This window comes from Thalassophryne amazonica, chromosome 1 (genome assembly GCF_902500255.1).
Source record: "Thalassophryne amazonica chromosome 1, fThaAma1.1, whole genome shotgun sequence".
In the NCBI taxonomy this organism is placed as follows: Eukaryota; Metazoa; Chordata; class Actinopteri; order Batrachoidiformes; family Batrachoididae; genus Thalassophryne; species Thalassophryne amazonica.
Window position 1 is genome coordinate 58,312,670 of NC_047103.1, and position 26,012 is coordinate 58,338,681.

Here is a 26,012-nt window from a genome sequence, read left to right on the forward strand (position 1 = left end):
CAGTGGAAAAGGAACTGACCTGTGAATATGTAGACCTGGGTTTGAAATCTGCTCATGCTACCTGTCTGTCCTTGGGCAAGACACTTAATCTGCATGGTCTCTCAGTCCACCCATCTGTAAATGGGTCCTGGCCTTGCCCTGGGAAGTAACCTGCATTGGACTGGTGTCCCGTACAGGGGGAGCCACGCTACTGAAAAGAAATGAATGCTGGCACCAATGGGCCCCAAGGCCTATATAAGACTTATTTCGGATGTGACTCAACAAGAATGAAGCAGAAGGATCTATCTTTTAACAACATGACCACTCAAGTGGGCATATGCAGAGATTAATATTAACTTTATTTATGAAGCCCTTAAAACATCAGCTACAAAGCAGTTCTCAGCAACCATTCAACAAGACAATAAACGATCTTTCGCTATCTGTATCTATAACACTTGGTGTATGTGAATTTGTGTTATGTCCACTCGTACACTGAAATTTAAGTGGAGGGTAATATCAATGCAAACCAGGACACTGGTTACAAAGGGGCTGGATTAATGTGCCACATTATTCATTGGTGTAACATAATATCAACCAATTCCACTGTTTTTCTGTCTGAAATTCTATGTAAACATGCCCATGGGCACAAAAATGAGCACTGTTCGCCTTGGTGTTGACAACATTTCCACTGGGCATCAGACCACCGGCAAAGTTGGAATATTTTATGCAGTTTACCATTTTTTTCCAGTAAGCACCTGAAATTAGACATGATGGGTTAAATCAAAGTATTACAGCACGCAATGTAATAGTGGTACTGTGTCAACCTAATTTGCCAAGTACCAAGGTAAAAAATGTACCAATGAGGCTGGGGAGGTGAGGTGAGGTTAAGGCAGCAGGCTCGAGACCAGAAGATCCTTGGGAAGGTCCTTACTCCCCAAGTTACTCCCTGGGTGCAATTGAGGGCCTTGGATGGCAGAATACTGACAGTGTGTGTGATTGTACGGCATCATTGTGAAGTGCTTTTTACATCTGCATTTTGAAACACACATTCCAAAGGCAGACCATTTACCACTGTTGGAAATACAACCTATTCAGTACAACTTACTAATGGTAAGGTAAAAGATAATGTTCCCTCATTAGCATGCAAGTGTATGCATAACGTCCCTAATGCTGCCTCAGGGCTGACCGTGTTGTTAGCATCAAGTGTTTAACATGTACTGGTTTAAATTTATTGTGTTGACAACACACAGAGAAACAGGCACAAGCACAATTGCACAAAGGTGCACAGATTATATCCAGCCAGGAGACAGAAAACCTGATGGGCAGGGGTGGTGACCAAGTGGTTAGTGCGCTTGGTTTCATTGTGGAACGTTCCGGGCTCAAACCCCACCCCTGCTGGTTTCTCCGTGTAATGTGGAGTTGCGTCAGGAAGGGCATCCGGTGTAAAATGTGTGCCAATTCAACATGTAGGTGCACCATGGATTTGCTGTGGTGACCCTGAGTGAAAACAAGGGAGCAGCCAAAGGGGCTTACACAGAAAATCTGAATTTGCTCATCTCTTCCTTGATACAGTAACTGTGTCTCTGCCGTATTTCATCATAAATGGAAAAACAGTTTTTGAATTTTATTGTTACCAATAGGTGCGTGATCACATAACCTCCTCCCAACACTAGTTATATCACATCTCACTACAGATTATCTGCATAACATCCCTCTGTGTAATTTAAGACATGAGCCGCAGCCAAACACACTTCCCTGACTTCAGTTTTGTGAATCAAAGACACTGTATTTAAGAACATGGTTCATGATGATCTATTTAATGGCTTCAGCGCCTGACATTAATTTCTGAGGATGGATGGTCTGCTACCATAACTCATAAGGAAATGGAACTTGAAAAGCAGTTAAATACTTTTCCTCTGTAATAGCATTGAAACAGCAGGCCTGTTTGTCAGCTTTATTAACTGCAGAAAGAGTGAATGTGGGGAAAAATGCCACAGATGAATGACATTTTTATTCAGACTGATACATTTGCTCTTGCTTTGAATGCACTGACATCAAATGACAAAGTATGCTGATGTAACCATGAGATCAGTCGTACAAACATACACTTTATGGATCTGAATTGAGATGCATGAACAGTAACCAGCTAATGTACATTTTCCATGATAAACCACATCGACTCGGCTTAAAGTGCCCTCCAAAAGTATTGTCACCTTGGTATTTCACACATTTTAATTTGTTTCTGGTATTTCAAATATAAAAAGTTAATCAGGCTTCCCAGTATAAAAAAAAGACATTCTAAAATGATCTTCCTTAAACCTAAACTCAAAGCAGATCTCTCCAACATGGCATAAATTAAAAAATGTAAAAGCCAAGATGATGGGTTGAATAAGTAATGGAATGTTTTGGGATAACACCTGCAAATAATCAGTTTTAATGGCAGTTTTCATCAGACAAGTCGGGATGAATGCATGAACATTTCCAATCACTGAATATGTCTTGGACTTTATTTATGTCAGTTATGAAGAAATACAAACAGTATGGCACTCTATGGTAAATCTGTGTGGAGTAGACAGTCCTCAAAAACTGAGTGAGGAAAGCCACCAAGACAGTGGTATAGAAGAGGATTTTCTTTAAAAAGACCTGAAAGTTCAGCTACAATTTGCCAGAAGGTACATTTGAGATGCAATGTTTTGGTGAAAGAAAATCCTTCTCTGCTCCACTTCATCATGAAGCTGTATAACTGGGGATACAAAATGCAAACCATGCACGATGCACAGTTTCGCCAGTCACAGAAGCCTATAACTTCTTCTGAGTTGTCTAGGTGTCTGACTTTATCTGGCTGTTCCTCTTAATCAACTTCAGGAAATATTACACATAAAATACAAATGAACCCAGATCAAGAAAACAATGAATTTCACCCTGAGCAAAAGCAAACACTTTTTTCTCTCATCACAGTAAGATATCAAAGTCTAATCGAGTCACATATATGTGTATATATATATGTATATATATACTCAACAAAAATATAAACGCAACACTTTTGGTTTTGCTCCCATTTTGTATGAGATGAACTCAAAGATCTAAAACTTTTTCCACATACACAATATCACCATTTCCCTCAAATATTGTTCACAAACCAGTCTAAATCTGTGATAGTGAGCACTTCTCCTTTGCTGAGATAATCCATCCCACCTCACAGGTGTGCCATATCAAGATGCTGATTAGACACCATGATTAGTGCACAGGTGTGCCTTAGACTGTCCACAATAAAAGGCCACTCTGAAAGGTGCAGTTTTGTTTTATTGGGGGGGGGGGATACCAGTCAGTAACTGGTGTGACCACCATTTGCCTCATGCAGTGCAACACATCTCCTTCGCATCATCCGTGAAGAGAACACCTCTCCAACGTGCCAAACGCCAGCGAATGTGAGCATTTGCCCACTCAAGTCGGTTACGACGACGAACTGGAGTCAGGTCGAAACCCCGATGAGGACGACGAGCATGCAGATGAGCTTCCCTGAGACGGTTTCTGACAGTTTGTGCAGAAATTCTTTGGTTATGCAAACCGACTGTTTCAGCAGCTGTCCGAGTGGCTGGTCTCAGACGATCTTGGAGGTGAACATGCTGGATGTGGAGGTCCTGGGCTGGTGTGGTTACACGTGGTCTGTGGTTGTGAGGCTGGTTGGATGTACTGCCAAATTCTCTGAAACGCCTTTGGAGACGGCTTATGGTAGAGAAATGAACATTCAATACACGAGCAACGGCTCTGGTTGACATTCCTGCTGTCAGCATGCCAATTGCACGTTCCCTCAAATCTTGCGACATCTGTGGCATTGTACTGTGTGATAAAACTGCACCTTTCAGAGTGGCCTTTTATTGTGGGCAGTCTAAGGCACACCTGTGCACTAATCATGATGTCTAATCAGCATCTTGATATGGCACACCTGTGAGGTGGGATGGATTATCTCAGAAAAGGAGAAGTGCTCACTATCACAGATTTAGACTGGTTTGTGAACAATATTTGAGAGAAATGGTGATATTGTGTATGTGGAAAAAGTTTTAGATCTTTGAGGTCATCTCATACAAAATGGGAGCAAAACCAAAAGTGTTGCGTTTATATTTTTGTTGAGTCACACGCCAAGGACTGACAAATACTTATACAAAGAATTAAAATAATCTCTGATGGTTTCTGCAATCTGTCTGAAAAGACAACAGTAACAAAGATTACAGTCAATTCACACTGAGGAAAGAGCATCTGCTTCATGCATGATAATTTGCTGTATGACATTTGACACAGTGGAACAACCACAGAGAGAGAGAGAGAGAGAGAGAGAGAGAGAGAGAGAGAGAGAGAGAGAGAGAGAGAGAGAGAGAGAGAGCTGTGATGTGCTGTGCATAATTGATGCAGCTCATTCCATGTGTTTAAGACTCTTGTCATTATCCAAATCCACACCTCTCCTCCTCACGATAAGATCTTCAACCCAATTCCAAAGTACTGTAGACACTCAAAGTGCTTTATAACGATGCCTCATGAAGGCAAAGATTTATTGTCATATATACAAAACACAATGAAATGCTTCCTTGAATGCCTTCATCACAGGTACTTAAGCAGTACAAGTCCAATAAAATTATGTATAACTGACATTTACTCTTAAAAAGTGACTGTAAAAGTGTAATGTATAGAAGGTTAGACAGTCTGAACGTGTATTACGTATTCAGTGTAGTATTGCATGTAAATGTGTGAAACAAACTTAACATGTGTTGCACATTATGAACATTACTGCACAATGCAACATATTGCACATTATGAACATTGTTATTACTGCACAATGAAACATATTGCATACTATGAACATTGTTATTATGGCACACTGAAGCATACTGCATATTATGAACATTGTTATTACTGCACAATGAAACATATTTCACATTATGAACATTGTTATTATGGCACACTGAAGCATACTGCACATTATGAACATTGTTATTACTGCACAACGAAACATATTGCACATTATGAACATTACTGCACAATGAAACATATTGCACATTATGAACATTACTGCACAATGAAACATATTGCACATTATGAACATTGTTATTACTGCACAATGAAACATATTGCACATTATGAACATTGTTATTACAGCACAATGAAACATATTGCACATTTATGAAGATTGTTATTATGGCATACTGAAACATACGAGGTCTGTCAATAAAGTAACGGTCCTTTTTATTTTTCTCAAAAACTATATGGATTTCATTCATATGTTTTTACGTCAGACATGCCTGAACCCTTGTGCGCATGCGTGAGTTTTTCCACACCTGTCGGTGACGTCATTCGCCTGTGAGCACGCCTTGGGAAGGAGTGGTCCCGCCCCCTCGTCGGATTTTCATTGTCTGGAAATGGAGGAATGAAAAGGACTTTTTTCCATCAGAATTTTTTCAGAAGCTGTTAGAGACTGGCACCTGGAAACCATTCGAAAATTTATCTGGCTTTCGGTGAAAATTTTACGGACTTCACAGAGAATAAGGTCTGTTACTACAGCTTTAAGGACCCTGGATCTTCTAGTGAAGCTCAGGGCTAGTGGCCGGCAATTACTTTAGTATTTCCTGTTTTTCTTGTTGTTTAATGCTGACAAATTATACTGTATTTCTTGTCTTTCTGATGCTTGATTCTGTTTTTTTCTCTCTGTTTAAGGTGCAGCTCCATCCAGAGATGGATGTGGTATTTGTGCTGGAGACCTTCCTGTCCTGTGCACCAACAGCTTTTCCTGTATATTTGTTTTTGTGAATTGTTCTGTAATTTATGTCTGTAGGATGGCCTAAGCAGAGGGTCACCCCTTTGAGTCTGGTCTGCTTGAGGGTTCTTCCTCAGAAGGAGGTTTCCTTACCACTGTTGTTCTGGGGGTTAATGACGTTAGACTTCACTTGTGTGAAGCACCTTGAGGCAACTCTGTTGTGACTTGGTGCTATATAAATGAAAATAAATTTAATTGATCTTACTGCTGTGTTTAATATCATGGATCATTGTGTTTTACTTGATAGGCTGAAAAATTATTTTGGGATTACTGGAAGTGTCCTTGTTTGGTTGATGTCATAGTCCAGTCGTTCTCTGTTGTGTGTTGGGGGGTGTGGCTGGACATTTTGGTGTTCTTTTCTTTTCTTTGCTCTCCAGGTGGCATGAAAACTGATTTGTCTGTGGAGAAGGTGCTGGCTGAAGAGTCCTTCACCCTCATCAACATCATGTGCAGCACCTGTGAATGGTGCTCACGTGCAGCCTTAAAGACTTTCAGCTGAAGCAGATAATTGGATGGCGTTCTGCATTTAAGTCATGTGTGATTCAAGCAGAATTGCCGGGAACTCGACCTTGTGATGTTCATTTGTGAGACGCTGAGGACCGCGCCTGGGTTTGACACATCGAGCCTGTGAAGCAGGAAGGGTGAGGGACACATGCTGTCAGCACACATCAGAGGTGATTAATTGTTTGACTACTTGTTGATAGTAACTTGGTATTTTGTTACGCAGTATATTTGAATTGTGATGAGAATTGTGCAGCTTGCTTCTCACTGCTGTGGCGTGCGGACAAGTGATCCTCCACCTGTTGTGAGAAGCTGCTCATTTGCATAAAGCTTAAAATACAGACCTGAATGTGTTGCTGACGGTGTATGTCTTTTGAAGGATATTAGTTGTAACTGCTGACTTACCTCACCTCTTCTATCCTTCGCAGAGAGTCGGTTTGTCGTGTCCACCTGGGGGGTGTTTGGCGGTAATTGTGAGTCCAGAAGCGCCGGGCTTCGATCCTTTTGGGCGCTGGAGAGCGTGCCAGCCTTCACTCCACCAGAATGACGCTATTTTAGTTTTTACACTTTATTATGCACCAGAGGGTGAATAAATAAATTGTTTTTGTTATTGGAACCGCTTTCTGGTTATTTTAGCGCTGGGTTCCGTCAGACGCAGGTCCGCTCCTCAACCTGCGTCGACACATAACAGTTCTCATTGTGTTGTGTATAATAACACTACCTCTGGCTTTGGTGACATGAAATTTGGGGTTCCACAGGGCTCTGTGTTAGGCCTCTTGCTTTTCTCCCTTTATATAGCGCCCCTTGGGCATATTCTGCGGCATTATGGGATTGCCTTTCATTACTATGCTGACGATAATCAGTTGTACATGCCGATAGCTGCTGATAATCTTACCCATATAAAATCCTGAGAAGATTGCCTTGTATCAGTTGGTTGTCTAGTAAGTTCCTACTCTTAAACTCTGATAAGACTGAAATGATGGTTTTTGGTCCTGCCAGACATTGGCATCAATTTTATCAGCTGGCGCTATCTCATCCAGATCCTGCATATGATGCTCAGTATACTGAGAAGGTTGTAATTCCAAACTCTCATAACCTTGTATCATCCCAGTTAAGCTATTACTGTTCAGAAGCACCAACAAATGGTCTGCATGTTTATCAGTCATTGTATAAGTTTGATAAAATTTTGTACCTGCAGCCATAACACTTCCACATCATTAACCATCAAATCATGTCTCAATTTAACAGGAAAATAGTCACGTATAAGAATGGCCACACCACCTCAAACCTCCATCCATCCATCCATTTTCTTCCACTTTATCCGGAGTCGGGTCGCGGGGCAGCAGCTCAAGCAAAGCCGCCCAGACCTCCCGATCCACACACACCTCCCCCAGCTCCTCCGGGGGAACCCCAAGGCGTTCCCAAGCCAGCCTAGAGATGTAATCCTTCCAGCGTGTCCTGGGTCTTCCCCGGGGCCTCCTCACAATGGGACGTGCCCGGAACACCTCTCCAGCGAGGCGTCCAGGGGGCATCTGGAAAAGATGCCCGAGCCACCTCAACTGACTCCTTTCGACGTGGAGGAGCAGCGGCTCAACTCCGAGCTCCTCACGAGTGACCGAGCTCCTCAACCTATCTCTAAGGGAGCGCCCAGCCACCCTGCGGAGGAAACTCATCTCGACCGCTTGTACCCGCGATCTCGTTCTTTCGGTCATGAGCCAAATCTCATGACCATAGGTGAGGATCGGAACGTAGATCGATCGGTAAATCGAGAGCTTTGCCCCCCTACTCAGCTCTCTCTTCACCACGACGGTCCGATACAGCGACCGCATCACTGCAGATGCTGCACCGATCCGTCTATCGATCTCACGCTCCATCCGTCCCTCACTCGTGAATAAGACCCTGAGATACTTAAACTCCTCCACTTGAGGCAAGGACACTCCACCGACCTGAAGAGGGCAAAGCACCTTTTTCCGGCGAGAACCATGGCCTCGGATTTGGAGGTGCTGATTTTCATCCCGGACGCCTCACACTCGGCTGCAAACCGCCCCAGTGCACGCTGAAGGTCCTGATTTGACGAAGCCAACAGAATCACATCATCCACAAACAGCAGAGACGAGATTCTGTGGTTCCCAAACCAGACCCCCTCTACACCCTGGCTGCGCCTAGAAATTCTGTCCATAAAAATAATGAACAGAACCGGTGACAAAGGGCAGCCCTGGCAGAGGCCAACGTGCACTGGAAACAGGTTTGACTTACTACCGGTAATGCGAACCAAGCTCCTGCTGTGGCCGTACAGGGACCGGATAGCCCTTAGCAAAGGACCCCAGACCCCGTACCCCCGGAGCACTCCCCACAGGGTGCCCCGAGGGACATGGTCGAACGCCTTCTCCAGATCCACAAAACACATGTGGACTGGTTGGGCGAACTCCCATTAACCCTCGAGCACCCAACGGAGCATGTAGAGCTGGTCCAGTGTGCTGCGACCAGGACGAAAACCACACTGCTCCTCCTGAATCCGAGGGTCGACCATCGGTTGAATTCTCCTCTCCAGTACTCTGGAATAGACCTTACCAGGGAGGCTGAGGAGTGTGATCCCCCTATAGTTGGAACACACCCTCCGGTCCCCCTTCTTAAACAGAGGGACCACCACCTCGGTCTGCCAATCCAGAGGCACTTTCCCCGATCGCCATGCGATGTTGCAGAGGCATGTCAGCCAAGACAGTCCCACAACATCCAGAGACTTAAGGTACTCAGGACGGATTTCATCCACCCCAGGAGCCTTGCCACCGAGGAGCTTTCCAACCACCTTGGTGACTTCTGCCTGGGTAATGGATGAGTCCGCCTCTGGGTCCCCAGTCTCTGCCTCCTCTTCGGAAGACATGACGATGGGATTGAGGAGATCCTCGAAGTACTCCTTCCACCGCCCAACAACATCCCCAGTCAGAGTCAACAGCTCCCCACCCGCACCATAAATAGTGCCGGTGGAGAGCTGCTTCCGCCTCCTGAGGCGTCGGACGGTTTGCCAGAATCTCTTCGAGGCCGACCAATAGTCCTCCTCCATAGCCTCCCCGAACCCCTCCCAGACCCGAGTTTTTGCCTCTGCGACCACACAGGCTGCGGCACGCTTGGCCTGCCGGTACCTGTCAGCTGCCTCTGGGGTCCCACCTACCAACAAAGATAAGTAGGACTCCTTCTTCAGCTTGACGGCATCCCTTACTTCTGGTGTCCACCACCGGGTTCGGGGATTGCCGCCGCGACAGGCACCAGAGACCTTGCGACCACAGCTACGAGCGACCGCATCAGCAATGGAGGTGGAGAACATGGTCCATTTTGACTTCATGTCTCCAACCTCCCCCGGGATCTGGGAGAAGCTCTCCCGGAGGTGGGAGTTGAAGACCTCCCTGACAGAGGGTTCCGCCAGTCGTTCCCAGCAGACCCTCACGATACGTTTGGGCCTGCCAGGTCTGACCGGCTTCCTCCCCTCCCAGCGAATCCAACTCACCACCAGGTGGTGATCGGTCGACACCTCTGTCCCTCTCTTTACTCGAGTGTCCGAGCCACGTGGCCGAAGGTCAGATGTTACGACTACAAAGTCGATCATCGACCTCCGGCTCAGGGTGTCCTGGTGCCACGTGCACTTATGGACACCCTTGTGCTCGAACATGGTGTTCATGATGGACAAACTGTGACTAGCACAGAAGTCCAACAACTGAACACCACTCGGGTTCAGATCGGGGAGGCCGTGCTTCCCGATCACCCCCTTCCAGGTCTCACTGTCGCCGCCCACGTGGGTGTTGAAATCCCCCAGGAGAACAATGGAGTCCCCAGTCGGAGCGCTATCTAGTACCCCTCCCAGGGACTCCAGGAAGGTCGGGTACTCTGCACTGCTGCTCGGCCCGTAGGCCGAGACAACGGTGAGAGACCTGTCCCTGACCCGAAGGCGTAGGGACGTGACCCTCTCGTTCACCGGAGTAAACTCCAACACATGGCGACTGAGCTGGGGAGCAATAAGCAATGCAACCCCAGCTCTCCGCCTCTCCCCGTGGGCAACGCCAGAAAAATGAAGCGTCCAGCCCCTCTCCAGGAGTTGGGTACCAGAGCCCATGCTGTGCGTGGAGGTGAGCCCGACTATCTCTAGTCGGTATCTCTCAACCTCCCACACAAGCTCAGGCTCCTTGCACCCCAGCGAGGTGACATTCCACATCCCAACAGCCAGGGGCTGTGAGCATGGACCGGGCCGCCGGGCCACCCGCCCTCGACTGCCACCCAATCCTCTCTGCACCCGATCCCCATGGCCCCCTCTGCAGGTGGTGAACCCACAGGAAGGCGGGCCCACGTTGCTCCTTCGGGCTGAGCCCGGCCGGGCCCCATGGGCTAAGGCCCGACCACCAGGCGCTCGTGCGCTAGCCCCAACCCCAGGCCTGGCTCCAGGGTGGGACCCCGGCTCCGCCATACCGGGCGACGTCTCGGTCCTTGATCTTTCACTGGTCATGGAGGTTCTGACAATACAAGGTCTGTCAAACCTATTTTGATCATTCCTATAAATTGAAAAGCCTCTTATATAAACCTCTGAATTGTCTATTAAACTGTCCAGATGGGTTTCAGAATTTGCAAGAATATCTATATTATTTGATTGCAAAAATAGTGAGAAGTCATGAATTTTATTCCTCAAACTACATTGATATGTGCAAGGACTAAACCTTTAGGTAGGTTGTTTATGTCAGTCATCTTGTCACATACCTCAAGTTGTTACATATATCATCATCAAGTATATCAGACATATTTATCCAACTCTGAAAGTTCACGAATAAGCAGTGTCTTTGCCTCCTCTGGGTTTCCATTAAGTTTAATGTAAATCTTGTAGTTTTCCATCCAGGTGGCTTGTATTTTGTTCTCCTTTCTCAGGACATGTGCTTGGAGGGCAATGCGGGCATTTTTCCTTGTCAAATGTTCCTTTAGATATACATTTGAGCCCTTCAGCTTTGCTTCAGGACTTCCACCTTTCGTTTTCTGTTTACAAAACGCGGTATTATATCTGGAATTTCTTTTTTGTTCTTCCGTGTTAGGGGGTAACATATCTATATTTCGTCAGTTTGTACTTGTATTCCCTTTTTGTCTAAAAATGTAATGACTTGTTAATTTGATTCAACATCACTCACCATAGGCAAAGTGTCCACAGATGCAGCCCTAGCATAGGATTGTGGTTTAGTATGCAGTCCGCTGACTATTAAGTCATTCATTCTGCTGTATTGTTCCAAGTCATCAATTCTCTTTTCAAGCAAAGAAATCTTTAGGTCTTTCTCCATATTCTGTTTTTTGAGTTCTTTTATCTCACCCAAAAAATCCATCAATAATTTCAGCTGTTTGGTCACAGTGGTGAGCTCACCTGACATAAAATTGAGGGATTGTTTAATGTTCTCAATCTCCTGTTTTGCCTAGCCATGATTCCTTCTCAGGTTGGTGCTGGAGACTGCTGGGGCCTGGTGGCTGCTGGGGCCTGGTGGCTGCTGGGCCGACTGTTCTCACTGATGTTCGTCACAAGTGCTATCAAGTGAAGTGCACACAAGGGGGCAGGATGCACACCTCTGCTGCTAGATTGTAGCTTGGTTAGATTACCTTTTTACACTGGCTTGTATACAGTGCACAAGCTTTATGCACATGCACCACGTTCTGTAGACTAGACCACTTGCCCACTTACTTAGCTGTGATTATTGATTAGACAACCGTGTGATATAATTACAATTCCAATGAAGTTGGGACGTTGTGTAAAATGGAAATAAAAACAAAATACAATGATTTGCAAATCCTCTTAAACATATATCCAATTGAATATAGTATGTCATTTTCCTTGGTTAATATCATGGAATGTGTTACAGTTGAAATTAAATGTAAAAAATCAAAAACTATAACTATAAGCTGTGTTTATAGAGCTCCAGGATCAGATATCAATACTTTTGTGGATAGGCTGACTGACATGTACAACACAATTAATAATAACAAGCTTTTGTTTGTCTGTGGAGACTTTAATATTGATTTTTTTAAACCCTTATGGTCAATTACAAATAACTGAATTTATAAACTCTATGTTTTGTAGGGGTCTATATCCTGTGATCACACAACCAACCAGGATAACTATGAACACATCAACACTCATTGACAACATATTACAGTTTTTCTCAAATGCTAAAACACAAAAGCCAATCCTCTAAACCAAATGACCAGTTGTCTAAACACATGTACTAAATCTAGCCATCATTTGCCAATATCATAAACACATTTCACATGAAGACACAATTCACAAAACACAATCCCCCGTTCTCATAAATCTAAACACATTTTTCCTTGCTAAAACACAAGTTGCAAAAGAACTCTGCTCATATTCTCAAATGAAAGCTCATGTGATGCAAAATGCTTGCCACAGTCAGCAATATTTGAACACAATGAACACACCTGGCATCATTCATTACACACAAGGACTCAAAATTGAAGACACATGTTGCCAATGCTGTGACCACATGTATAAAAGCAAGTTCAGAGTGCACAGTTTGCTGAAGATTCCAAACAAACACAGTGGATGAAGGCACAGTCAGGGGAAGAGGAATTCGAGTCAGAGGAGGGAGAGGAGCTGGCCAACGAGGAAGAGGAGTTCAAATCAGAGGAGGAAGAGGAGCAGGCCAACAAGGGAGAGGAGAAGGTCCAGGAGGAGAAGCAAGACAACCTCGCATCATCATTACGGACGAGATGCGAGCAGCAGTCATTGACAATGTCATTGTCCATGGCATGACAATGGCTGAAGCAGGACTAAGAGTCTGTCCAAACCTGAGTAGGTTCACCGTGGCCACCATTATCAGGGCATTCAGACAACACAACAGGTATTGTACTCTATTGCTTTCTTCATCACAATACAGTTTTACAAGCCTGTGAAAGTAGTCTATTGGTTCCAAATCAGTTGTTATTGCAAAACATGTCAATTGACAACACATGTTCCTTTCTTTAGAGTTGAAAGAATGCCACATAGAGGTGGGAGGGTTGCCATATTTACAGCAGCACAAGAAGCCCTCATTGTGGATATGGTTCGTGAGAACAACCTCATCAGACTCCGGGAGATCAGAGACAAAGTCATTGCCGATAATGTCAACTTCGAGAGCATTGATGATGTCAGCTTGGCCACAATAGACCGAGTTCTCTGGCGCCAAAAGATGCGGATGAAACAGGTCTATAGGGTTCCCTTTGAGTGCAACTCTGCGCAACACAAAGACCTACGTTACGAGTATGTGCAAGTAAGTATACATCCATGTTCACAGTACAGTTAGTGGACATACTGTGTTGCTCAGTGGCCTACAGTACTTCTGGATAATACTGCGCTACCTGATTGACTGTTGTTCTGAACACCTGTGCAGTTTCACATTTTCACAGAGGATATTACAGTTGGACGCGATGGCTAGACCTCATGAGTACCTCTTCCTGGATGAGGCTGGCTTCAACCTGCAGAAACGTAGGCAAAGAGGCCGTAACATCATTGGCCAAAGAGCCATCACTGAGGTTCCTGGCCAACGGGGGGGTAATATTACTCTTAGTGCAGCCATGAGTTCGGAGGGGCTTGTCCACCGGCATGCTGTCCTTGGGTCTTACAACACCCAACGTCTCCTCACCTTCCTAGAGGAGCTAAGAGACATCCTCCTGGACCGCCACCAACACCATCCTGTGCCCGCACATCCCATTTATGTGATCATTTGGGACAATGTCAGCTTCCACAGAACAAACCATACCAGAGAGTGGTTCACCACCAACAGTAACTAGTTTTTAAATGTCTGTCTGCCACCCTACTCCCCTTTCCTGAACCCTATAGAGGAGTTCTTCTCATCGTGGAGATGGAAGGTTTATGACAGACAACCATACACTAGAGAGAACCTCCTAAGGGCAATGGAGCTGGCCTGTGTTGACATTCCAGTGGAGGCCTTCCAAGGATGGATTTGCCATTCCAGGGCGTTTTTCCCGCGGTGCCTGGCAAGAGAGAATATAGCCTGCGATGTGAATGAGGTGATGTGGCCCGATGCAGCTCAGCGACATGATGCCGCACAGTGATTGTGGTGTGTGTGTGGTGTGAATAAAGTAAATAAAACAACTTCACACCCTGAACATGTTTTCAAGGGTACTGTTGTGTGCAATAGATTCTGTTTTTGCATTGAGTTGTGTTACAGTAGTGTACATGCAGTATTTTCTATAGATTTATACTCTTCATATGAAACTCACAAATCTAAATGCCTAATCCTCTACAGAGATTTAAGAAGATCCGTTACTGTAAAGTTTCTAGAAATATGCATTGGCAGTTATGAAACAAAGAACCTTCTCACAAATTGAACATTGTGTTTTCAATTGTTTTGCTGTAGTGTGTAATGATGTGTATAGTGTTTACATGAAAGCTTCGAGCTGCTCTTTTGGTGTGAAAGTTTGAGTTTTGAAGTGCGAAGGTGTGGTTGTGTTTGTGTAGCTTTAGAAAAGGGTGTTGTGTTTAGACATTGGGGACATGGAGGAAACATTTGTGAAATGTGTTTTAGCATTTGAGGAAAAACTGTAACAAATGCCACTAATATAACAGGTGGAATACTTATTTCCAATGTCAGTGATCACTTGATCACTTTTTTTTTTTTTAGCTTTTCAATCATCAGTGGACAGTGTGCACCAAACAAAAACTGTACATTTTATTAGGAAAATAACCAATGTTAATATTGAGAACCTCAGAAGGGATTTATTGCACCAGAATTGGTGTGAAATTAATGTGATGATGTTGATGAATCATTTATTTCTACTTTATCTAATCTGTATGATAAATATTGTCTGTGGGTGCCTAACTAGAGATACACAAAGGACTGATAAACCTTGGGTAACAAAGGGACTCCAGAATGCATGTAAAAAGAAAAATTTATTGTATAAGCAGTTTTTAAAATTTAGAAATAATGAAGCTGATAGAAAATATAAGACATGTAAAAATAAATTAACAAACATTATGCGATTGTGTAAGAAACAGTATTACTGCGATTTGTTGGAGAAAAATAAAACTAACATTAGGGGGAACCTGGAAGCTCTTGGGCAAAATCATTAAAAAGAAAAAAGTTGCTAAAGATTATCCATCTTACTTTTATATAGACTCTGATAAAATTGTAAAAGGAAATAAAATTATGGCTGATTATTTTAATGATTATTTTGTTAATGTTGGTAAAAAATGATCAAACTCAACTGTAACTATGACAAAGTGTTCTATGGACAACTGTAAATCAATTAATAAAATTCAGGAATGAATGTTTATTAGAAAAATGGATGAAAAAGAAATTTTTAATATAGTTCACAAAATTAAGGGGAAAAAAAATCCACTGATATCGACTGGGAAATTTCACTCCAGAATGAAAATTGCTAAGGTGATACCATTGTTTAAATCTGGTGATAAACACGTTTTTTCAAATTATAGGCCAATCTCTTTGTTACCACAGTTTTCTAAAATTCTGGAAAAAATATTTGTAAAGAGGTTGAACGATTTTACAATAAAACATCATATACTTAACGAACAGCTTTATGGTTTCAGAAAAAACTGAACAACTTCTTTGGCTTTAATAGACTTTGTGGAACAAGTTACAAATGCAATAGAGAAGAAGCAATACACTGTTGGGTTTTTTTTTTTTTTTGATTTACAGAAAGCATTTGATACTATTGATCATACCGTATTATTGGAAAATTACAGATGTATGGTATTAGAGGACTGGCCTTTAACTGGATAGCTAGCTATTTACGTAATAGATATCAGTGTGTTCATCTTGGTGGGATAAAATTGAATTTTTTGAGGATTATGTGTGGAGTGCACCAGGGGTCAGTTCTCGGACCATTATTGTTTTTGTTGTATATTAATTATATAGGTTTGGTTTCTAAGTCTTTGAGTTGTATTTTGTTTGCTGATTATACAACTGTGATTGGTAGTGGAGATAATTTGAGACACCTCTTGGACTTGGTGGAGAGGGAACTGCAAAAATTTAAATATTGGTTTGACTCCATTAAATTATCACCTCATTTCGGTAAAACTAAGTGCATTATATTTGGAAATAAGCCTAGAAATTTAAGCAGTAAATTATCATTGAATGGCACTGAAATTAAAATTGTATCTCAAACTAAATTTCTTGGAGTTTTTGTTGATGATAGGCTCAGTTGGAAAACTCATATAAAACATATTGAGTCCAAAAAATCAAAAGTTATTGCTATCTTGTACAAAGTACAATACTTTCTCCCCCAGCATCTGTTGGTTTCATTGTATCACTCATTAGTTGTCCCTTATATGACTTACTGCATTGAAGTTTAGGGAAATACATATAAAACAAATACTAATCCAATATTTCTGTTACAAAAAAAGCTATAAGAGTAATAAGTAAAAAACTATATTGAGAACCGACAAATTCATTGTTCATCTTCAGTTGTTGAAATTTTATGACTTGCTTGATTATTTTACAATACAGATAATGTATAAAGTTAAAAATGGACTCTTGCCTCAACATGTCCGGGAGCTGTTTAAAATGAGAGTTATAATTTGCGTGGAATTTGGTATTTGATAGAAGAAAGATTTGAACTACTGCTAAAGGTCATTGCGTTTCCGTAAAGGGTGTTAGAGTGTGGAATGATTGTTTAGATTGTATTAAAGTGGCTAGTACATTGGCTTCTTTTAAAATACTGTATAAAAATAATATATTAACCTGTTATAGTTTGAGTAATTAAGTAAATTGCCTGTGTGGTTATTTTTTGTTTGTTTGTCTGTTGTATTACTTTTGTTTGTTTCACTGTATTACATGACTGACTGGTATTTGTTTTTTGTGTTTATTCTTTGTTTGTACACAGTAACTGATGTACGGGGTGGGCGTTTATGAGCTTTTGCTTCTGCTCACACACTTTCAGCTCCACTAAATTGGTAAAATGTTTGAGTTTTGTTCTATATGTTTTAATTTTTGTTTTCTCTTGACTTGTTTTGTAAATGAGAGATTTTGTTCGTGTGTGCTGAATAATTAATTAATTCATTCATTCATTCATTCATTCAGAATATGCCATAAAGACAAGATATTTAAAGGGGATAGAGAATCAAAATCATCTTTTTCATGTTTTTGGTGTTAGTTCAGAGTCTCCCCGCTGTGGGGAATACACACGAAGTGCCAGCAAGTTTCAGAACCTCTATTTCAAGTATTTCTCCTTTTTTGAATTGCCCCTAGAAAATAGGTCAATCCGTTTTTGAGAGAAAACCTATGTCACTTTTTCACCAATAGCCCCCCCCCCCCCCACACACCCCCCCCCCCTTTCACACACGCCCCTTCGAAATTAATTATTCATAAGGTTGTGCCCACCCATTCCTACCACTGGAAGAGGAGCAATGGCAAGCTACAGGTGTGCCTTCCCAGGCTGTCATAGCGGACTACGATCTTTACATATTCTTCCCATGGAAAGCAATGTACACGATCAATGGCTTTTATTCATTTTTAACCGCATCCCCAGGACATACAACCGCCGACTATTTCTTTGCTCTGCACATTTCATGGAGGACTGTTTCACAAACCTTGCACAATTTCGAGCTGGCTTCAGTCGGCATTTAATACTCAGTAGAGGGTCAGTTCCGACTTTGCGACAAAATCAACCCCAGCAATCAGTACAGCCTGTAAGTATCACATTTTCTTTTGTTTTAAATTTGTGTTGCGCCATATTCCTGTTGTAAGAATTGCACGTTAGAATGGCACGTTAGCTCTGGTTTGTTTCTCTAAAGGGAATGAGCTAACCCCTTAGCAGCTACCTATTTGCATTATTATGCTGGCAGCAAGTAAGCCTGCAAAGGGCAGCTTGCTTATTTCAATGCATAACCTTTGGAAGTCACAGTAACCAAAGTAAAACAAAACAAATGAAGTTTTGCGGATTTTTTGTAGTCCAATTTTGCATGTTTTTTTTTTTACGTCCTCATCAAGTCGCGGCGCCGCGAAGGGAGAGCACGCGCATTGTGTTCTGCGTGTGTCTGTTTATAAGAACCTTCTCACCCAGAAGAAAAAAGAGTGCCAACAACTACCAGTGATGCCGGTAACGGCACTGAGCTTTACAAAGACATTTTTATGCTTTTTTTTCTCCGAGCCGCTCCGCATCTGCTGTTAAAAACAGCTGATCCTCTACGCTTTCTTTTCAGTGAGAGCAAGGGCAGCCAATCAGACAATGGCAACCGATCAGCGCCAACACCTACGTGCATTTCATAATGAGGTTGCCAAATAAGCTCCGAAACAACGTCATTAAGGGCAAACGACGCATTCTAAACCCAGCATTGTAACATAGCTGTTTCAGAGAACCTTTTAGGAAGGTTCTGAGCCATTACAGACCCAACCAATTTTTTTGGGGCTACATATCACATCACAGAACAAGGATTAATGCCCCATTCAACCTCTATCACCTTTAATGTTCAGACTGATAGACTTTGCTGTTTTTGTGTAAATATTTGCTCATTTTGAAATGGATGCCTGCAACACATTTCAAAAAAGTTGGGGACGGGGCAATAAAAGACTGGGAAAGTTGATGAATGCTCAAAGAACACCTAACTTGAAACAGGTGAGTGTCATGACTGGGTATAAAAAGAGCATCCACAAAAGGCTCAGCTGTTCACAAGCAAAGATGGGGTGAGGATCACTACTTTGTGAACAACTGCGTGAAAAAATATACCAACAGTTTAAGAACACTGTTTCTCAACATTCAATTGCAAGGAATTCAGGGATTCCATCACCTACTGTCCATAAAATAATCAGAAGATTCAGAGAATCTGGAGAACTTTCTACACGTAAGCGGCAAGGCAGAAAACCAACATTGAATGCCCGTGACCAGTGCTTAATTTGTAAAGTGGGAGGTCCTGGAGCGCAGAGGATGGGTGACTCTGCTGCAGAAAAAAAAAAGAAGGGCAGGGGGGGGCTTGCGAACAACGCTGTGCGCCACACCGAAAATAAACTGGGCATGTATTGCAGGCCTAATAACACTAGTCACGCCAAATCCGGATAGAGTACAAATTCCTGTTTAATGATGTACAGTGGTCCCTCGTTTATCCCGGGAGTTACGTTCTCCGCGTTCACACCGGGCACGACGCGAGTAACTGCAGCCACAGGTTGCCATGTAATCCCTATGGAAGGACACGTTTTGGCGCCAAACCGCGCAGCGTGACGTGAGTGAAGCAACGAAAAATCCGAACTTTTTCATCTCGTTGCGCCGCGATGACCAATCAGACTGGATATGTAGTGACGTGGAGATATCTGGAGTTTGACTGAAGATGTGAGCATGTCCTGTATCTGGTAACAGCCAGTGAGCAGGACTTATGTCTCTTTTGTCCTTTATTTCACAATTATGACAGAGTTTTTGGAGCGAGCAACAGCCCCACGGCAGCGGGAGCGGAGTTTTTCTTTTTATTTTACGTGCACGCGCGAGGGAATCATCCATGGAGATTATTTTACTTATTAACTACACAGATGTATAATAAAGCAAATGGTGACTGGTTTCTAAACACAATTATGACAGTTTTTTTGGGAAAGAGCGAGGAGCAGCCCCACAGCAAGCAGCGGAGTTTCGTTCTTTCTTTTTTTTCTTCTTCTTTTTACATGCGTGTGAGCGAATCGTCTGTGTGGAGAATATTTTATTAATTAACTACACAGATGTATAATAAAACAAATGGTGACTGGTTTCTAAACACAATTATGACAGAGTTTTTTGGGGGAAGAGCAAGCCGCAGCAAGCAGCGGAGTTTCTTTTTTTTTTAAATTGTTTACATGTGCGCGCGTGAACGGGACAGTTGGTCCTCAAACTGGGTCCCGCAGAGGCGGAAGGACCGCTGAAAGCGGTCATCATCCAGACGCAGCTCCTGCAGCAAATAATGATACTCTCTGTATTGGGAGCTTTTCACAACAACTCGCTCCGTGTGAAAGGTCCGTCATGATGACTTGACGCTGAGTGGAATGGAAGCTCCTCCTATTTGATGACGCACCGGGGCAAATGTTCACAGCGAAAGTCCACCCAAGCACAGCGACACACCGGGCGAAGGAGGCGCGTCCGTTACCACGCGACCCCCACGAATTTGTAGCGTCTGATCGCGCCCGGTGTGAACGCGGCATTAAATCCGCGAAGTAACGCTATTTTTTACACTTATTATAGATGTTTTAAGGCTGTAAAACCCCTCACTACACACTACACACTTAAACAGGCATTAACATTTTCTCACTTTTCTCTCTTGTGTAAACACTCTTTTTTTCTTCTGTGCGAGAAGATTATAAACAGACACGCAGAACACAATGCGCGGCTTTCCCTTCACTCACTGCCTCCGGGGGTACGGTTGCGGGACCCGCAAAGAATCCAAGTCCTCTCTCGGTGGCCACGGAGCTCTGCGGCTATGGTCAACATCTGGATCAAAACAGCGCGTAGCCTCTGGACCTGTTGCCAGATTTGGCGCAATTCCACACAGCAGACAGGAGGGCGGCGGTTTGATTGGCAGTGAGAGCAATCGCGGTGATTTTTTTTTAATATTTTGTTAGTCAAGAGAGGTGGCGGATCACGGATCCAGTATAAATAGCTGGTGGAGCCAACGTCAGAGGTTCCGGAGCACGCTCCGGCTTGCTCCCCCTCAAATTAAGCCCTGCCCGTGACCTTCGATCCCTCAGGCGGCACTGCATTAAAAACCGACATCATTGTGTAAAGGATCTTACCGCATGGGCTCAGGAACACTTCAGAAAACCACTGTCAGTTATCACAGTTCATCACTACATCTACAAGTGCAAGTTAAAACTACCATGCAAAGTAAAAACCATACATCAACAACATACAGAAACTCCGCCGCCTTTTCTGGACCTGAGCTCATTTGAAATAGACAGACGCAAAGTGTAAAAGTGTGATGTGGTCTGATGAGTCCACGTTTCAGATTGCTTTTGGAAATCATGAATGTTCTGTCCTCCAGACAAAAGAGGAAAAAGACCATCCAGATTGTTACCAGCGCAAAGTTCAAAAGCCAGCATCTGTGATGGTATGGGGGTGTGTTAATGCCCATGGCATGGGCAACTTACACATCTGTGATGGCACTGTCAATGCTGAAAGGTACATCCAGGTTTTGGAGCAACACATGCTGCCATCCAAGCAACGTCTTTTTCAGGGACGTCCCTGCTTATTTCAGCAAGATGATGCCAAGCTACATTCTGCATGTGTTACAACAGCGTGGCTTCATGGTAAAAGTGCAGGTACTAGACTGGCCTACCTGCAGTCCAGACCTGTCGACCATTGAAAATGTGTGGCGCATTATGAAGCGCAAAATATGACAACGGAGACCCCGGACTGTTGAACAACTGAAGTCGTATATCAAGCAAGAATGGGAACAAATTCCACCTACAAAGCTTCAACAATTACATACCACAACATACCACTGTCCCAGCTTTTTTGAAACGTGTTGCAGGCATCCAATTCAAAATGAGCAGATATTTGCACAAACGATAAAGGTTATCAGTTTCAACATTAAATATCATGTCTTTGTGGTGTATTCAATTGAATATAGGTTGAAGGGGTTTTGCAAATCATTGGATTCTGTTTTTATTTACATTTTACACAACGTCCCAACTTCATTGGAATTGGGGTTATATAACCAGGGTCAAAATGCATAGAACACTGCCATCTACTGGCGCCCAGATGCTCAGTTTACCCATAATCTCAGCAGTAGATGGCAGAGTTCTCTACATTTTGACCCCGAATATATCACACAGTTGTCTAATCAGTAATCACAACTTAAAAAACAGACTTTTTGGTTTTGTAAATGCCGTTTTTTTTTTTTTACAAATTAAAAAAATGGCATATTTTACAAAAGCACATTTATTTGTAAACACCAACACGCGTCACATTAACCTGTGTTGGTTTTTACATAGAATGAGTGAGTCAACCAATCAGTGTTAGCGGAGGCTTAGTTTACCCATAATCTCTTTGGGCATTTGTGTGTGTTAATGTTACAAAACTTCAGAATTAGTGCATTATTTATAATTAAAAGATATGTGTTATATTTTAACTTTGTACAAATGACAGAGTTGACATTAATGAAATTATTCTATCCAAATTCATTTGATTCATAAATCGAAACCATAAGTCAAACCTGCTTTCCTTTTCAAGACGTCTGCCTCACGGTTGGACCGTTGTATATTGTCAAGGTGAATGATCCTTGATGCTTCCCTACAGCAGTGGGTAGAATGCACAGAGACAGAAGCGCTGACTCATTAGCTGTGTGTGATCGCCTTTGACTCTACCAGACGCGTTGGCGGTGTTGAAACTCAAAATCTGCTTGTTAATAGTTGAGAGTGTACTTGAGACAATGCTGAAAGTTAGAGGTTAGCTGTAGCTTACGGTAAATTTTTGGGTGGTTTATCGGTTTAGCTTTATAAAAGATAACTTTTTAGTTAGTTGATTAACAGTTAACAAAGCTAACGTTTTGGTTAGCTGTGCCCACCACTGCAATAGATCCATGCCATTTCACACCACTCTGGCTCACCTGGACAACAAAACTTATTATGCCAGGCTGTGGATTATAGCTCTGCATTTAAAGTGCATATCACTGGTAAATAAAATGTCAAATGAGCTGACAATTATAAATAAGTAAAGAATCATGAAAATATTGATGTATTTCATTTTATTTTTGGTACCATATGCACAGAGAAATTAAGTCAACATACATGCCATAAATGGTAAATGGACTCCATTTATGTAGCGCTTTTCCATCTGCATCAGATGCTCAAAGTGCTTTACAATTATGCCTCACATTCACCCATTCACACAGATACAATCACACACTAATGTCAAGGTGCTGCCATGCAAGGCGTTCACTATACACTGGGAGCAACTTGGGACCTTGCCCAAAGTCCATTAGTGTTTTCCGGTCAGGATGGAGTTTGAACCAAGGATCCTCTGGTCTTAAACCCAATTTTTTACCACTAGACCATCATCTTCTCCATACATGCCAAACAAGGCATTCAACTGCACACCAGAAGCAACTTGGAGATTAAGGACCTTGCACAAGGGACTTTTGTGACTTTCCTGTTTGATAAGGAATCAAACGGAAGATCCTGTAGTAAGCCAACCTCTCTATCCTCTGGTTCATTGCCTCACCAGTTGATACAGCAATCATGTACTGTCTGCTGTTTGTATGCTCTCTCTCTCTCCTTTGGCACAAAAAGGATCACTGCAGACAGTTATGCACTCTAATTTCTCAAGTCAGTTAAACATATACAGATCTGATTCATGTAGCAACAGATTGAGAACTGACCCAATTCCAAATGGACAGACTGATATTGAGACTTGTTCTGACTCAAGTCTTAGACCTGGCTTTAGATCAGAGCCAAACAATGAAGTTTGCTACTCTTGGATCCAATGGGGTATTTATTGTAGCTCCTTCTCTGTTCACTGTTTGCATCTACAGGGTGTTTGGAAGGTTGAGAGTGCTTAACTTCACGAGAAAGGCTTTCCAAATAATTTTGTGGAATCAATGTATGACCTGGTTGGACCACTTGAGAAGCTGAGTGAGAGTCAGTGTCCAAGTTTGCAACAATCTTGGACCAAGAAATTTTTTTTTAAATAAAACATCCAGGTTTTAATGACTTTCTGGACTTCGCCAGCTTTGTGTCTGTATGTAGTTAAAGTGCCAAACTTGTTGAAGGATTTGCTAACCTCTGCAGTGAATTTTATTTCAGTGGAAACTCTGCCTAGAAGATTCCAGGATAGATGGCACTTCTAAGATTGCAGAAGGATAAGATCTAAGTCTTTAGAGTCCTAATACACCCTGTCCTACTATTTTGAGGTCTGGATGTTTGGTTGTGAACTACAAGGATTACTGTAAGCTCAAGATATGCTTTGTCTTTGGAGAATCCTTGGGTGCAGCTGGAATGACGTTCGCACCATATTATTTTTTTTACTTAAGGAGATCTAGTAGAATCCTGTTACGTGTCTAGAAGGACCATCAGCTGTGACACAAGAACATTTTCCTGAATATAATCCAGGATGCAGGTGTTTCATTGCTAAGGCCCAGGCAAAGGCGACGTCCACATAAGACCTGGCCTAGGCAGATAGATAGCTATTCTGAGGCGAGGTCTGTCTGGGTGGTCATCATTTTTAACACAAAGTACAGTGCATACAGACAGTATTCACAGCACTTCACTTTTTCCACATTTTGTTATGTTACCACCTTATTCTAAAATGGAGTAAATACATTTTTTCCCTCAAAATTCTACTCACAATGCATATTTTTGTAATTTATTGAAAAAACAAAACAAGAAATCAGATGTACATAAGTATTCGCACCCTTTGCTCAATACTTTGTTGATTCACCTTTGGCAGCAATTACAGCCTCAAGTCTACTGGAATATGATGCTTAGTGCACCCACAAGCAGGGCACACCTATCTTTGGGCAGTTTTGCCCATTCCGTCAGGTTGGATGGGGAGCGTCGGTGCACAGCCATTTTCAGATCTCTCCAGAGGTGTTCAATCGGATTCTAGCTGTGTGCGTCAGGACATTGTCCTGCTGAAAGATGAACTGTCACCCCAGTCTGAGGTCAAGAGTGCTCTGGAGCAGGTTTTCATCCAGGATGTCTCTGTGCATTGCTTCATTCATTTTTTCCTCAATCCTGATGAGTCTCCCAGTTCCTGCCATTGAAAAACATCCCCACAGCATGATGCTGCCACCACAGTGCTTCACTGAAGAGATGGTGCCTGCTTTCCTCCAAACATGACACCTTGCATTCACACCAAAGAGTTCAATTTTTGTCTCATCAGACCACAAATTTTGTTTCTCATGGTCTGAGAGTCCTTCAAGTGCCTTTTAACAAACTCCAGGTAGGCTGCCACGTGCCTTTTACTAAGCAGAGGCTTTGGTCTGGCCACTCTACCATACAGGCTTGATTGGTGGATTGCTGGTTGTCCTTCTCGAAGGTTCTCCCCTCTCCACAGAGGAATGCTGGAGCTCCGACAGAGTGACCATCCAGTTTTTGGTCACCTCCCTGACAAAGGCCCTTCTCTCCCAATTGCTCAGTTTAGATGGGCGGCCAGCTCTAGGAAGAGTCCTGGTGGATCCAAACTTCTTCCACTTGTGGATGATGGATGCCACTGTGCTCATTTGGACCTTCAAAGCAGCAGAAATATTTCTGTACCCTTCCCCAGATTTGTGCCTCGAGACAATCCTGTCTCTGAGGTCAACAGACAATTCCTTTGACTTCATGCTTGGCTTGTGCTCTAACATGCACTGTCAACTGTGAGACTTTATATGTAGACAGGTGTGTGCCTTTGTAAATCATGTCCAATCAACTAAATTTACTCCAGATGGACTGCAGTTAAGGTGTAGAAACATCTCAAGGATGATCATTGGAAACAGGATACACCTGAGCTCAATTTTGATCTTCATTGAAAAGTTTGTGAATGCTTATGTACATGTGATTTCTGTTGTGTGGGCCGCCAGAAGAGGAGGTACTGCTGGCCCACCACCAGAGGGCGCCCTGTCTGGAGTGCGGGCTCCAGGCACCAGAGGGCGCCGCCTCACAGGAGCAGCCAGGGTGACAGCTGTCACGCATCACCTGCAACAGCTGTTACCAATCATCTGATGGCAGGAGTATATCAGCAGGACAACGTCTCCACCTCTTTGCCGAGATATCGTTCTACCTGGAAGGTAACGTACCTCAGCTGA

General features: G+C 43.0%; 1 protein-coding gene across 1 annotated transcript in view; it reads left to right on the forward strand.

The window, feature by feature from the left end:
• The window catches only part of malrd1 (MAM and LDL receptor class A domain containing 1), a 244,722-nt gene that overhangs the window by 60,957 nt on the left and 157,753 nt on the right, over positions 1 to 26,012 (forward strand). The gene's annotated exons all lie outside the window — the stretch shown is intronic.